At 43.5% G+C, this 12,207-nt stretch overlaps 1 protein-coding gene across 1 annotated transcript in view; it reads left to right on the forward strand.

Moving 5' to 3' along the window:
* Positions 1-7,515, forward strand: part of polr2c (RNA polymerase II subunit C) — a 32,420-nt gene extending 24,905 nt beyond the window's left edge. Inside the window, exon 10 of the mRNA XM_061920014.1 lies at positions 217-7,515. The gene's annotated coding sequence lies outside the window, so the exon portion shown is untranslated. The remainder of the gene's footprint in view (positions 1-216) is intronic.
* The last annotated feature ends 4,692 nt before the right edge of the window (positions 7,516-12,207 follow it).

The following is a 12,207-nucleotide window of genomic DNA, read 5'->3' on the forward strand; positions in this document are numbered from 1 at the left end:
ATCCTTCTCCTTTATTCATTTAATCATGATCTGGTTAAATATTTATAAATACGTTATGTCATAGAGAACTTGGTCATTTTTTGACAAATTTAATTTAAATGAATGTATCAATACAGTGAAAAATAGGGATTTAGTACAATTGCTTACATTTTTAGGTGAGCTTTATTGTAAAAGAAGAGACTGATGTGTATTTCTGGTCTTGTCATCCTCATCCAGACAGAAGGGTGACACGGCAGTGCGGCTGGATCAAAAGAGACGTCAGAGACGCTTTACTGAACTAAAAGTTGCTTTATTACAAGCAAGCGTCACTATTCAGGACTGCAGTTCCTAAAGGAGGTCAGGTCAGAAGAATTAGACATTCCTAACTCGGAGAAGCCAAACCATCAGTTTTTATGTTCGTCATTCAAGTCTCTGTGTTTGTGCTAAATCAGGCGAGCACATCCTGACCATAAAAGGAGATGTTCGTGTGTAAGTGTCTGGAAAACAACTTAAATGTTGGTGTTGGACTGTACATGTAGTCTCTTCTCAAGGATAGGGCTATCATTTTTGCATTCCAAAGTCCCAATTAGGGCCTCTTTCCTATGAGAAGTGATCCAATCGACCTGCGAAAAGCAAACTTAAGGGGCCTTATCTTATGTGTTCAAACTGAAATACTACTATGTAAACTTGGCTTTCTCCAAGGTGAATATAAGCATTCTCCACATACCAAACATAATGGGTTCATTAATTCACTTAAAGACAAAGTGGAAATTATCCAATAACGCCAAACACGAGTAATACGTTTTTGATCATCAGTGTCCTACATTTCTAAGAACCTGAGTATCATGTATGCATGAAATGCATGCATTACACATATGAGCCACATGAGGGCAGTAATTACCTTTCAGGAGCCTCGTTGACATTGGATGCCCCGCTCATGGACAGGATGCGTCAAAGGTCAAAGAAGATACCATTTCAAGAGGAGTCCTCTAAAAATATTGTGGAAGAGCAATGTAAGTTCTATTGGGGGGGGGGGGGCATGTTAAAGGTCAGTCACACTTTTCTAGCAGATATACAGGACTGTCTCAGAAAATTAGAATATCGTGATGAAGTCATTAGTAATGCAACTAAAAACATAGAAATGTCATACAATATGGCATCAACTGAAATACTGCAAGCCTTTTATTTTAAAATTGCTGATTATGGCATACAGCTTAAGAAAACTCAAAACATAATATCTTAAAAAATGTGAATATTTCCTCAGTCCAAATTTTAAAAAAAGATATCAGCAAAACAAAATCAAATATTTGAAAATGTCAATTAATGCACTCAGTACTTGGTCAGGAATCCCTTTGCACGGATTACTGCATCAATACGGCGTGGCATGGAGGCAACCAGCCTGTGGCATTGCTGAGGTGTTGTGGATGCCCAGGATGCTTCAATATCGGCCTTTAGCTCATTTGCATTATTGGTTTTGGTGTCTTTCATCTTCTTCTTCACAATACCCCACACATTCTCTATGGGGTTCAGGTCAGGGGACTCGGCAGGCCAATCGAGGTCAGTAATGCCATGGTCAGTACACCAGTTGCTGGTGGTTTTGGCACTGTAGGCAGGTGTCAGATCAGATTTCGAGTTTTCTTAAAGGCCTACTGAAACCCACTACTACCGACCACGCAGTCTGATAGTTTATATATCAATGATGAAATATTAACATTGCAACACATGCCAATACGTCCTTTTTAGTTTACTACATTGCAATTTAAAATTTCCCGCCGAAGTGTCCTGTTGAAAACGTCGCGGTATGATGACCAGAGGTGGGTAGAGTAGCCGAAAATTGTACTCAAGTAAGAGTACTGTTACTTTAGAGATGTATTACTCAAGCAAATGTAAGGAGTAGTCACCCAAATATTTACTTGAGTAAAAGTAAAAAGTATGTTGTGAAAAAACTACTCAAGTACTAAGTAACTAATGAGTAACCTGATTGTTTAATGATTACAGCAACAAATAATGCATAAAAATAGCAATGAGTAAATTCAGAGCTAGGAATATCTCTTAAGCAACTAAAACAATAATTATATAGTATATAGTACAATAGTATATAGTTTATATTTATTTTGCCGTTTTTGTTGACATGTTAAAGGTGTTTTAATGAATATACATGCATGTTTCACATATAGATTGCTATCTTTCATGAAGACAAGAATATAAGTTGGTGTATTACCTGATTCTGATGACTTGCATTGATTGGAATCAGACAGTATAGTGCGGACAACGTCCACGTTTTCAAATGGAGGAGAAAAAAAGTTCCTCTTTTCTGTCTAATACCACATGAAAGTCGTTGGTTTTTGGCATCTTATTTGTCCAGCTTCCATATTCGTTTTTATACACTTTACAAGAAATACATTGGCGGCAAACTCCGTAGCTTGTTAGCTTTTTTGCGCTGGCTTTCGAAAACTCTTATTTTGTTAGCGCAGGCTCGATGGAGCGGCACTTTTATTGTGAAGACAGGAACTGTGCGATCAGTCTTTAGGCTTCTGACGGGAAGTACGGTTGAAATAAAAAGTGTCTTTTTTCCTTTAAACTTTTGATTGATTGGTTGAAACTTGTATTAGTATATTACACAGTACAGTACATATTCCGTACAATTGACCACTAAATGGTAACACCCCAATAAGTTTTTCAACTTGTTTAAGTCTGGTCATGTGACCACCTGGCTCTGTTTGATTGGTCCAACGTCACCAGTGACTGCATGTGATTGGTGAAACGCAGGCGTGCGTAGATCCTGCTTTGAATGTCTGTCATAAACCAAAACAAACATTAACAGATCGATAAAAAAAAGTAGCGAGCTGAATGTAGATAAATGGAGCGGAGTAAAAGTAGCGTTTCTTTATAAATATACTCAAGTAAAAGTATGTTGCATGAAAACTACGCGTAGAAGTACAATTTATCCCAAAAGTTACTCAAGTAGATGTAACGGAGTAAATGTAGTGTGTTACTACCCACCTGTGCTGATGACGCGTGCATTTGACCTCACCGGTTGTAGCGGACATTTTTTACGGTGAGAAAATTGTGCTAAAAGGTCGGCTCTTACCGTACACATGAGCGCAGCTTGCGTCCTGCAGCTGCGGACTATTACCTCCTCCCACCGGAGACACTGGCGGTCACCACACCCGTGGCCACAGCCCTCCGACTTTCAGGTACCATATAATCTCACTAAAACACTAGTAACACAATAAGCAGATAAGAGATTTTCCAGAATTATCCTAGTAAATGTGTCTAATAACATCTGAATCGCTCTCACTGCCCTCCCTTTTTTTATTATTTTTTTCCCCTAGTCCTAGGATAGTAAGAGTGAACTCTTACTATCCTCATCCAGGAATCTTTCATCCTCACTCAAATTAATGGGGAAATTGTTGCTTTCTTGTTCCGAATCGCTCCAGCTGATGGTGGCTATGATTGTAAACAATGTGAGGAGCTCTACAACCAGTGACGTCACGCGCACATCGTCTGCTACTTCCGGCAAAGACAAGGCTTTTTTATTAGTTGAGAACTTTATCTCGATGTTCTCTACTAAATCCTTTCAGCAAAAATATGGCAATATCGCGAAATGATCAAGTATGACACATAGAATGGACCTGCTATCCCCGTTTAAATAAAAAAATCTCATTTCTGTAGGCCTTTAAGCTGTATGCCATAATCAGCAATAATAAAATAATAAAAGGCTTGCAATATTTCAGTTGATTTGTAATGAATCCAGAATGTATGACATTTTCACGTTTATAGTTGCATAACAGAAAATAAAGGACTTTACAGTATCACAATATTCTAGTTTTTTGAGACAGTCCTGGTATATCTCACATTTAACACAATTGTCACATTTAGCTAAATTTCCTCACATTTAAGTTTAGATTAAATGTTGACGAAGTATATTTAAATTTTAAATGTAAATGTAAATGCAAACCTAAATGTTAAATCCATCCATCCATCCATTTCCTACCGCTTATTCCCTTTCGGGGTCGCGGGGGGCGCTGGCGCCTATCTCAGCTACAATCGGGCGGAAGGCGGGGTACACCCTGGACAAGTCGCCACCTCATCGCCGGGCCAACACAGATAGACAACATTCACACTCACATTCACACACTAGGGCCAATTTAGTGTTGCCAATCAACCTATCCCCAGGTGCATGTCTTTGAAGGTGGGAGGAAGCCGGAGTACCCGGAGGGAACCCACGCATTCACGGGGAGAACATGCAAACTCCACACAGAAAGATCCTCAGCCTGGAATTGAACCCAGGACTGCAGGACCTTCGTATTGTGAGGTAGACACACTAACCCCTCTGCCACCGTGAAGCCCTAAATGTTAAATATAAATTCTAAATGTAAGCATTAAAACACCAAGTTCCTGGTGGTGCAGATAACTGAGAATATGACTTGGTCCTTACACACCGGAGCTCTTGTAAAAAGAGCTCAGCAGCGCATGTACTTTTTGCACAGCTCCCTCTCCCCATTCTCACCACATTCTAGATGGCACTATAGTGAGCCTACTGACCAACACCATCTCTGTCTGGACTGGAGCCTACAATGCCTCAGATTTGAAGTCTCTGCAGAGTGGTGAGGACGGCGGTAAAGATCATCAGGACTCTTCTTCCTCCTATCCAGGAGATTGCAAAAAGCCGCTGCCTGACCAGGGCTCAGAAAATCTGCAGAGACTCTTTCCACCCCCACCAAGGACTGTTTTCACTGCTGGACTCTAGAGAGGGGTTCGGCAGCCTCCAAAGCAGAACCTCCAGGTTTTGTAACAGCTTCTTCCCTCAGGCCATGAGACTCTTGAATTCAATTCCCCCCCAAAATGGATTTACTCGCTAGGATATAAAGATAATATAACATACATCCATAAACCTAGATGCATATGCAAAAGTGCAATATATTTATCTGTACAGTAATCTATATATTTATATCTGCACCTTATTGCTCTTTTATCTTGCACTACCATGAGCTAATGCAACACAATTTCGTTCTTATCTGTACTATAAAGTTCAAATTTGAATGACCATAAAATGAAAGTCTGAGTCTAAATGGTAAATCTAAACCAAAAAGTTGAATGTCAGCGCTAAATCTCTCACCAAGTGTTAGGATGTATATTTATAGAATGTCAATATTCCACCAATCCGAGGCCTCTCAGCCATGTAGATCTATATTTAAAATCTATCCATCTTTTTCCGGTTATCCGAGGTCGGGTCACGGGCGCAGCAGCCTAAGCAGGGAACCCCAAACTTTCCTCTCCCCAGCCACTTCATCCAGCTCTTCCCAGGGGATCCAGAGGCGTTCCCAGGCCAGTCGGGTGACATAGTCTTCCCAACGTGTCCTAGGTCTTTCCTGTGGCCTCCTACTGGCTGGAAGTACCCTAATCACCTCCCTAGGGTGGCATTCGGGTGGCATCCTGACCAAATGCCCGAACTACCTCATCTGGCTCTTCTCGATGTGGAGGAGCATTGATTGATTGATTGATACTTTTATTAGTAGTTTGCACAGTACAGTACATATTCCGTACAATTGACCACTAAATGGTAACACCCGAATAAGTTTTTCAACTTGTTTAAGTCGGGGTCCACGTTAATCAATTCATGGTACAAATATATACTATCAACATAATACAGTCATCACACAAGTTAATCATCATAGTATGTTCATTGAATTATTTACATTATTTACAATCCGGGGGGTGGGATGAGGAGCTCTGGTTGATATCAGAACTTCAGTCATCAACAATTGCATCAACAGAGAAATGTGGACATTGAAACAGTGTAGGTCTGACTTAGTAGGATATGTACAGCCAGTAGAGAACATAGTGAGTTCACATAGCATAAGAATAAGAACAAGTATATACATTAGAAGTACATTTGAGTTGTTTATAATCCGGGGAGATGGGATGTGAATGGAGGAGGGTATTAGTAAAGTGTTGAAGTTGCCTGGAGGTGTTGTTTTAGAGTGGTTTTGAAGGAATATAGAGATGCACTTACTTTTACACCTGTTGGGAGTGCATTCCACATTGATGTGGCATAGAAAGAGAATGAGTTAAGACCTTTGTTAGATCGAAATCTGGGTTTAACGTGGTTTGTGGAGCTCCCCCTGGTGTTGTGGTTATGGCGGTCATTTACGTTAAGGAAGTAGTTGGACATGTACTTCGGTATCAGGGAGGTGTAGCGGATTTTATAGACTAGGCTCAGTGCAAGTTGTTTTACTCTGTCCTCCACCCTGAGCCAGCCCACTTTGGAGAAGTGGGTTGGAGTGAGGTGTGATCTGGGGTGGAGGTCTAAAAGTAACCGGATTAGCTTATTCTGGGTTGAATGAGAGTTCCCGCTAGAATCCTCAAGGTGCTTTTGTTGACCAGAGAGGAGATTCTGTAGAGGAATCTCGTTCTTTGGTTGACCTTTTTGATCACCTTGGTTGCCATTTTATCACAGGAAAGATTAGCCTCTAGAATGGAACCTAGGTAAGTGATCTCATCCTTCCTGGTGATAACAATGTCACCAACTTTTATAGTGAAGTCACTGACCTTCTTAAGTTTGATATGGGACCCAAATAGGATGGATTCCGTTTTACCTAAGTGTATGGATAGCTTGTTGTCAGCGAGCCAGGTGCAAATATTAAGGAGTTCGGCCCTGAGGATTTGTTCCACCTGTGACTTGTCCTTGCCGGATACCAGCAGGGCCGAGTCATCCGCATACAGGAACAATTCACAGTGGCATGCTGATGGCATGTCATTCACGTATATTAGGAACAGTAAAGGTCCTAGTATACTGCCTTGAGGGACTCCACAGCTTACTGAGAGGGGAGGGGACATGGTGCCGTTCACCTCTACCACCTGTTTCCTCCCCTCCAAGTAAGATTGCATCCAGCTGGATGAGGTTTCGTCGAATCCGATTGCTCGGAGCTTATCCAACAGTATAGCGTGGTTAACGGTGTCAAAGGCCTTCTGAATGTCCAGCATGACCATGCCGCAGTATTTTCCCGTGTCCACCTCATGTTTGATGTGGTCGGTCAGATAGAGAAGGCATGTGTCAGTGGAGTGGTTAGTTCTGAAGCCGGATTGGAATTTGTACATGAGTTTATTAGTAGCAAGGTATCTATCAACCTGTTCATAAACTATTTTCTCCATTACTTTCGAAATGGAACTGAGAATAGAAACAGGTCGGTAATTACCAGGTTCTAATTTGCTTCCTTTTTTATAAAGGGGGGTTACTCTTGCTATCTTGAAATCCTTGGGTACTTGGCCTTGTTTGATTGAGAGGTTTATTATATGAGTGATTATTGGGGCAATGGTGGTGGCAGAGTCCATGAGGAATCTGGAGGGGATATTGTCAAGGCCGGTGGCCTTGTTTGGGTGGAGCGCGCTCAATTTATTAAGCACCTCGTTAGCTGAGACCATTTCTAATTTGAAATTGTTGTTGACTACTCCTAGCTTTCTGTAGAAGGCTTTAATGTGTTCTACACCAAAGCGACCAGAATGTTGGGATAGCTTGTTAACGAGAGTTGTGGCTATGTTGGTGAAAAAGATGTTAAGTCTGCTTGCTACCTCTATTTTGTCTGTAATGAGGGCGTCACCCTCCTTGATGTTGATGTTGGTGAGTCTGGTTTTAAGTTTCTGGCTGCATCCAGGAAGCTAGTTGTTGAGAATTTTCCAGAGCTCACGTGGCTTATTTGTGTTTTCCTCTATTTTGTCATTGATATAATTTTTTTTTAAGGATTTAGTCAGGTTGTTTGTTTTATTTCTTAATTTATTGCATTGCTTTTTGAGCGTTGAAAGGAGTGATTTGAGGTTATTATTATTGGGTTGTTTATTTACTTCGGTTTTACACTTTTGGTATTCGAAGTATTTTCTGTCCCTGTCTTTTATGGCAGCTAATAGGTCTGGATTGATCCACGGTTCAGAGCGGGCTTTGATCCTGACTGTTCTCATGGGAGCCATATCATTTAGTATAGCTAGGAACGCTGTTTTGAAGCGATCCCAAGCATCCTCAACCAGGTTGCTCGTGAGAACAGGGGACCAGTCCCACTCATCTAATTTGAGGTTGAAATTATCACTGTTGTATTTTTTAAGGGATCTGGATTGAGCTGTTATGTGGCCATTGGCTTTAGGTTTACTTATTTTGCGCGTGCAGAAGGTTATATAGTGGTCGCTAAGACCACAGATCATGACCCCACTATTTTTAATATTATGCCGGTCCGATGTGAGGATGAGATCTATGGTTGACTGGGTGGAAACACACACCCGTGTGGGGAGTGTTATTAGCTGGGAAAGAGCATGCAGATTACAGAATTTGCTGTAAGATTTGAAGACAGGCGCATCTCTGCGTTGAATATCTGTGTTCAGATCTCCAGTTATAATAACCTCCATGTTTTCTACACCAGCTAAGCACTCCTCCAGGGCACCATAGAAATCACTCTGATTAGGGGGTCTGTATATAGTCCCTATTAGTACCGGCTTAGTGTTAGTGAATTTGATTTCTGCCCACACAGATTCAAGGGTATTGTGGTTGAGATCAGAGCGAGTTATGTATTTAATATCCTGGTGAATATACATACAAACACCACCACCATGTTTATTCCTGTCCTTTCTGATGACCGAGAAGTTTTCTATCTCTATCTCTGAATCAGAAACACTATCATCTAATTTAGTTTCGGAGAAACACATGATTTTTACCTTATTGTTGTGGAACATTTCTCTGATTTGGTCGAGTTTATTTCCAGAGAGGCTGTTCACATTAAGATGGATGATGTGTAGCCCACCGGAACCAAAGACAACATCAGAGTCCGTTGGAGAGAAGTACTGTCCAGAAGATGGAGGGGTGTTGGTTGTTATTGAGGTTTCTGTGGCAAGACTTGGGGGAGGAAGAGAGGGAGAGTGGCCTATTGTTCGTCGTCCAGGTGATGGGGGAGCGGCGTGGTTGAAGAGGGGGCGGGGGGGCCAGGTAGGAGTGGTGGGGGTGGATGTGGTTTTCGCGGGTTTTGGTGAGGTTGAGAACTAAGACCATGGATCCACGAAGAGACCCCCGAAACCTTTGTAGGCCGTGGGGGGTCCAGGTGACGCGGTGATGACCCTCAAGGTTTCGGGAGAAGTTAGGAGGACCTCCGCGCTGCCGATTTTAATGGTGGCCAGGGAGTCGTCAGAAGCCGTTACGCCAACCGCCGCTGAGCCGCTGTCCTCACCGGTGTCTGAGCAGTCTTCCTCCATCTCTGGGCCGCCAACCGCACCGATGTTCGGGGTGAAGTCCTCCGTCGTGCCGCCGACCGCTGGATCGCAGGTGAGCTCGTGTGATGGTGAACAAGTAGGAGCTGGCGTAGGTGGAGAGCTAATGTTTTTAACATAGCTCCGACGAGGTCTCGCAGCTACGCTAGCTTCCTCGGCGTCGTTAGCAACAACATTGCTAGGCTTCGCCAGGTGAGACAACATTAACCGGGTGGTTATTGGTCCAGGGTTTAGTTCAGTGTCTCCTGAGAGTAGAAGTAATAGTAAAATTGTAGCTTTTCGGTCTATCCTTCCAGTCAGGGGCTTGTTTCTTCTGTTCCGATCCGCTGTGAGGTGAGAGTGGATCACATTACCTCCGAAGCCCAGGTGCTTCGTCGATGAATTACCGAGAAGGTAAAATTCGCAGTGATTGTCCATTTCGCGTTCACGACTCTCATTTTCAAGAGGGTATTGTATCCGTGGTGGTTTCAAATATAAATCCGTGATCCACAGTAGAAAAAAGAGAAAGTGTGGTATTATCCTAATGGTTGATTGTATTCCCGAGCGGGAGCGAAAAAAAATGAGACTGCTCATCTCGGCGTCCAGGTCAACTAGCGGCCCTACTTTGAGCTCCCCCCGGATGAAAGAGCTTCTCACCCTATCTCTAAGAGAGAGCCCCGCCACCCAGTGGAGGAAACTAATTTCGGCCGCTTGTACATGTGATCTTGTCCTTTAGGTCACAACCCACAGCTCATGACCATAGGTGAGGATGGGAACGTAGATCGACCGGTGAATTGAGAGCTTTGCCTTTCGGCTCATCTCCTTCTTCACCACAACGGATCGATACAGCATCCGAATTACTGAAGACGCCGCACCGATCCGCCTGTCGATCTCACGATCCACTCTTCCCTCACTCGTGAACAAGACTCCTAGGTACTTCAACTCCTCCATTGGGGCAGGGTCTCCTCCCCAACCCGGAGATGGCACTCCACCCCTTTCCGGGTGAGAACCATGGATTCGGACTTGGAAGTGCGGATTATCATTCCGGTCGCTTAACACTCGGCTGCGAACCGATCCAGTGAGAGCTGAAGATCCTGGCCAGATGAAGCCATCAGGACCACATCATCTGCAAAAAGCAGAGACCTAATCCTGCAGCCACCAAAGCGGATCCCCTCAAAGCCTTGACTGCGCCTAGAAATTCTGTCCATAATAGTTATGAACAGAGTCTGTGACAAAGGGCAGCCTTTGCGAAGTCCAACCCTCACTGGAAACGTGTCCGACTTTATACTGTAGATCTATATTTATGATTTAAACTCAGAGTTAACATAAGGATATATCCGGTCTCCCCTAGATGGGGTCCTCTCCATGGTCATAGTCCTTCACATTGACATCCCACTGGGTTGTGAGTTTTTCCTTGCCTTTTTGTGGGATCTGAACCGAGGATGTCGTTGTGACTTGTGCAGCCCTGGCTTTGAGACACTTGTGATTTAGGGCTATATAAATAAACATTGATTGATTGATTGATATTTAGAGTCAACATTTAATTTAAACTCAAATATGAATAAAATTTGCTAAATCTGAAAAAAGCGTGACTGAAATTTTACATTCGGCACCTCGTAGTTGATCGCATCATCGGCGCATTTGTGCACCTGGAATCACTAAAACACAAGAAAATGCACAATAAAAGATGACTTTTCACATTGGAGGTATATTTTGCTAAAAATATTTCCGAAATGAAAAAGCGAAGAACATTTTTCGTTGTTGTTGTCCTGTCCAGTCACTCAGGCAAATAAAATTGTTGGAGATGCATGCACACTAAATTGCCAAAAGTATTTGGCCACCCGTCCAAATGATCGGAATCAGGTGTCCTAATCACTTGGCCAGCCACAGGTGTATAAAATCAAGCACATTGGCATGGAGACTTTTTCTACAAACATTTGTGAAAAAATGGGATGAGGTGGCGACTTTTCCAGGGTGTACCCCGCCTAGCGCCCAGAAGCAGCTAAGATAGACCCCAGCGACCCCCCCGTGACCCCAAAAGGGACAAGCGGTAGGAAATTGATGGATGGGCCGTTCTCAGGAGCTCAGTGATTTCTAACGGGGAACTGTCCCCACATCTGCGGTCTACTCCAAGGTTTCTCATTCTCATCCCATTGGGTTGAGTTTTTCTTTTCCCTGATGTGGGATCTAAGCCGAGAATAGTGCACCCCTTTGAGACACTCGTTATTTAGGGCTATATAAATAAACTTTGATTGATAGGTTGATTGGCAACACTAAATTGGCCCCATTTCTACCGCTTATTCTCTTTGGGGTCACCGGGGGCGTGGGTGTCTATCTCAGCTACAATCGGGCAGAAGGCGGTCTACACCCTGGACAAAGCTCATGGAAAATCCGTAATATCGCTAAAATTCGTTCCGTTTTGTCCACTAGCGACGCTGAGATCATTATTCATGCGTTCGTTACGTCTCGTCACTTAGAGAGGCCAACCCAAAACAGCAGGTGTGGCGCCCAGGGAACGAGGGACCACTGCCCTCATGCAGCCAGGCCGGCCAACGACAGGAACCCCAGAACCCCACCGTGCCGCCCGGAAGAGCCAGCAGCAGGCCATAGACAGACTCCCCCGGCAGAGGACAAGGCACGGGAGAAGCATGGGACAGCCACTCCCCAAACCAGCAAGAGACAACACCCCATGCGAGCTGAAAGGCGAGACGCCCCGCCATTAGGGGCCCAGATGAGAGACTCTCCTATTTTTTGTATTCCAAATCGAAATTTAGAATCAGTTTTTTGATTGCAATTCATTAAAAGCAAATTCACTGACCAAAACGGTAAATCCATCCATTCATTTTCTACTGCTTATTCCCTTTGGAGTCGCGGGGGGCGTGGGTGCCTATCTCAGCTACAATCGGGCGGAAGGCACTGAACACCCTGGACAAAGCTCATGGAAAATCCGTAATATCGCTAAAATTCGTTCCGTTTTGTCCACTAGCGACGCTGAGATCA

The sequence above is a fragment of the Nerophis ophidion genome, linkage group LG14 (assembly GCF_033978795.1).
Source record: "Nerophis ophidion isolate RoL-2023_Sa linkage group LG14, RoL_Noph_v1.0, whole genome shotgun sequence".
Classification (NCBI taxonomy): Eukaryota; Metazoa; Chordata; class Actinopteri; order Syngnathiformes; family Syngnathidae; genus Nerophis; species Nerophis ophidion.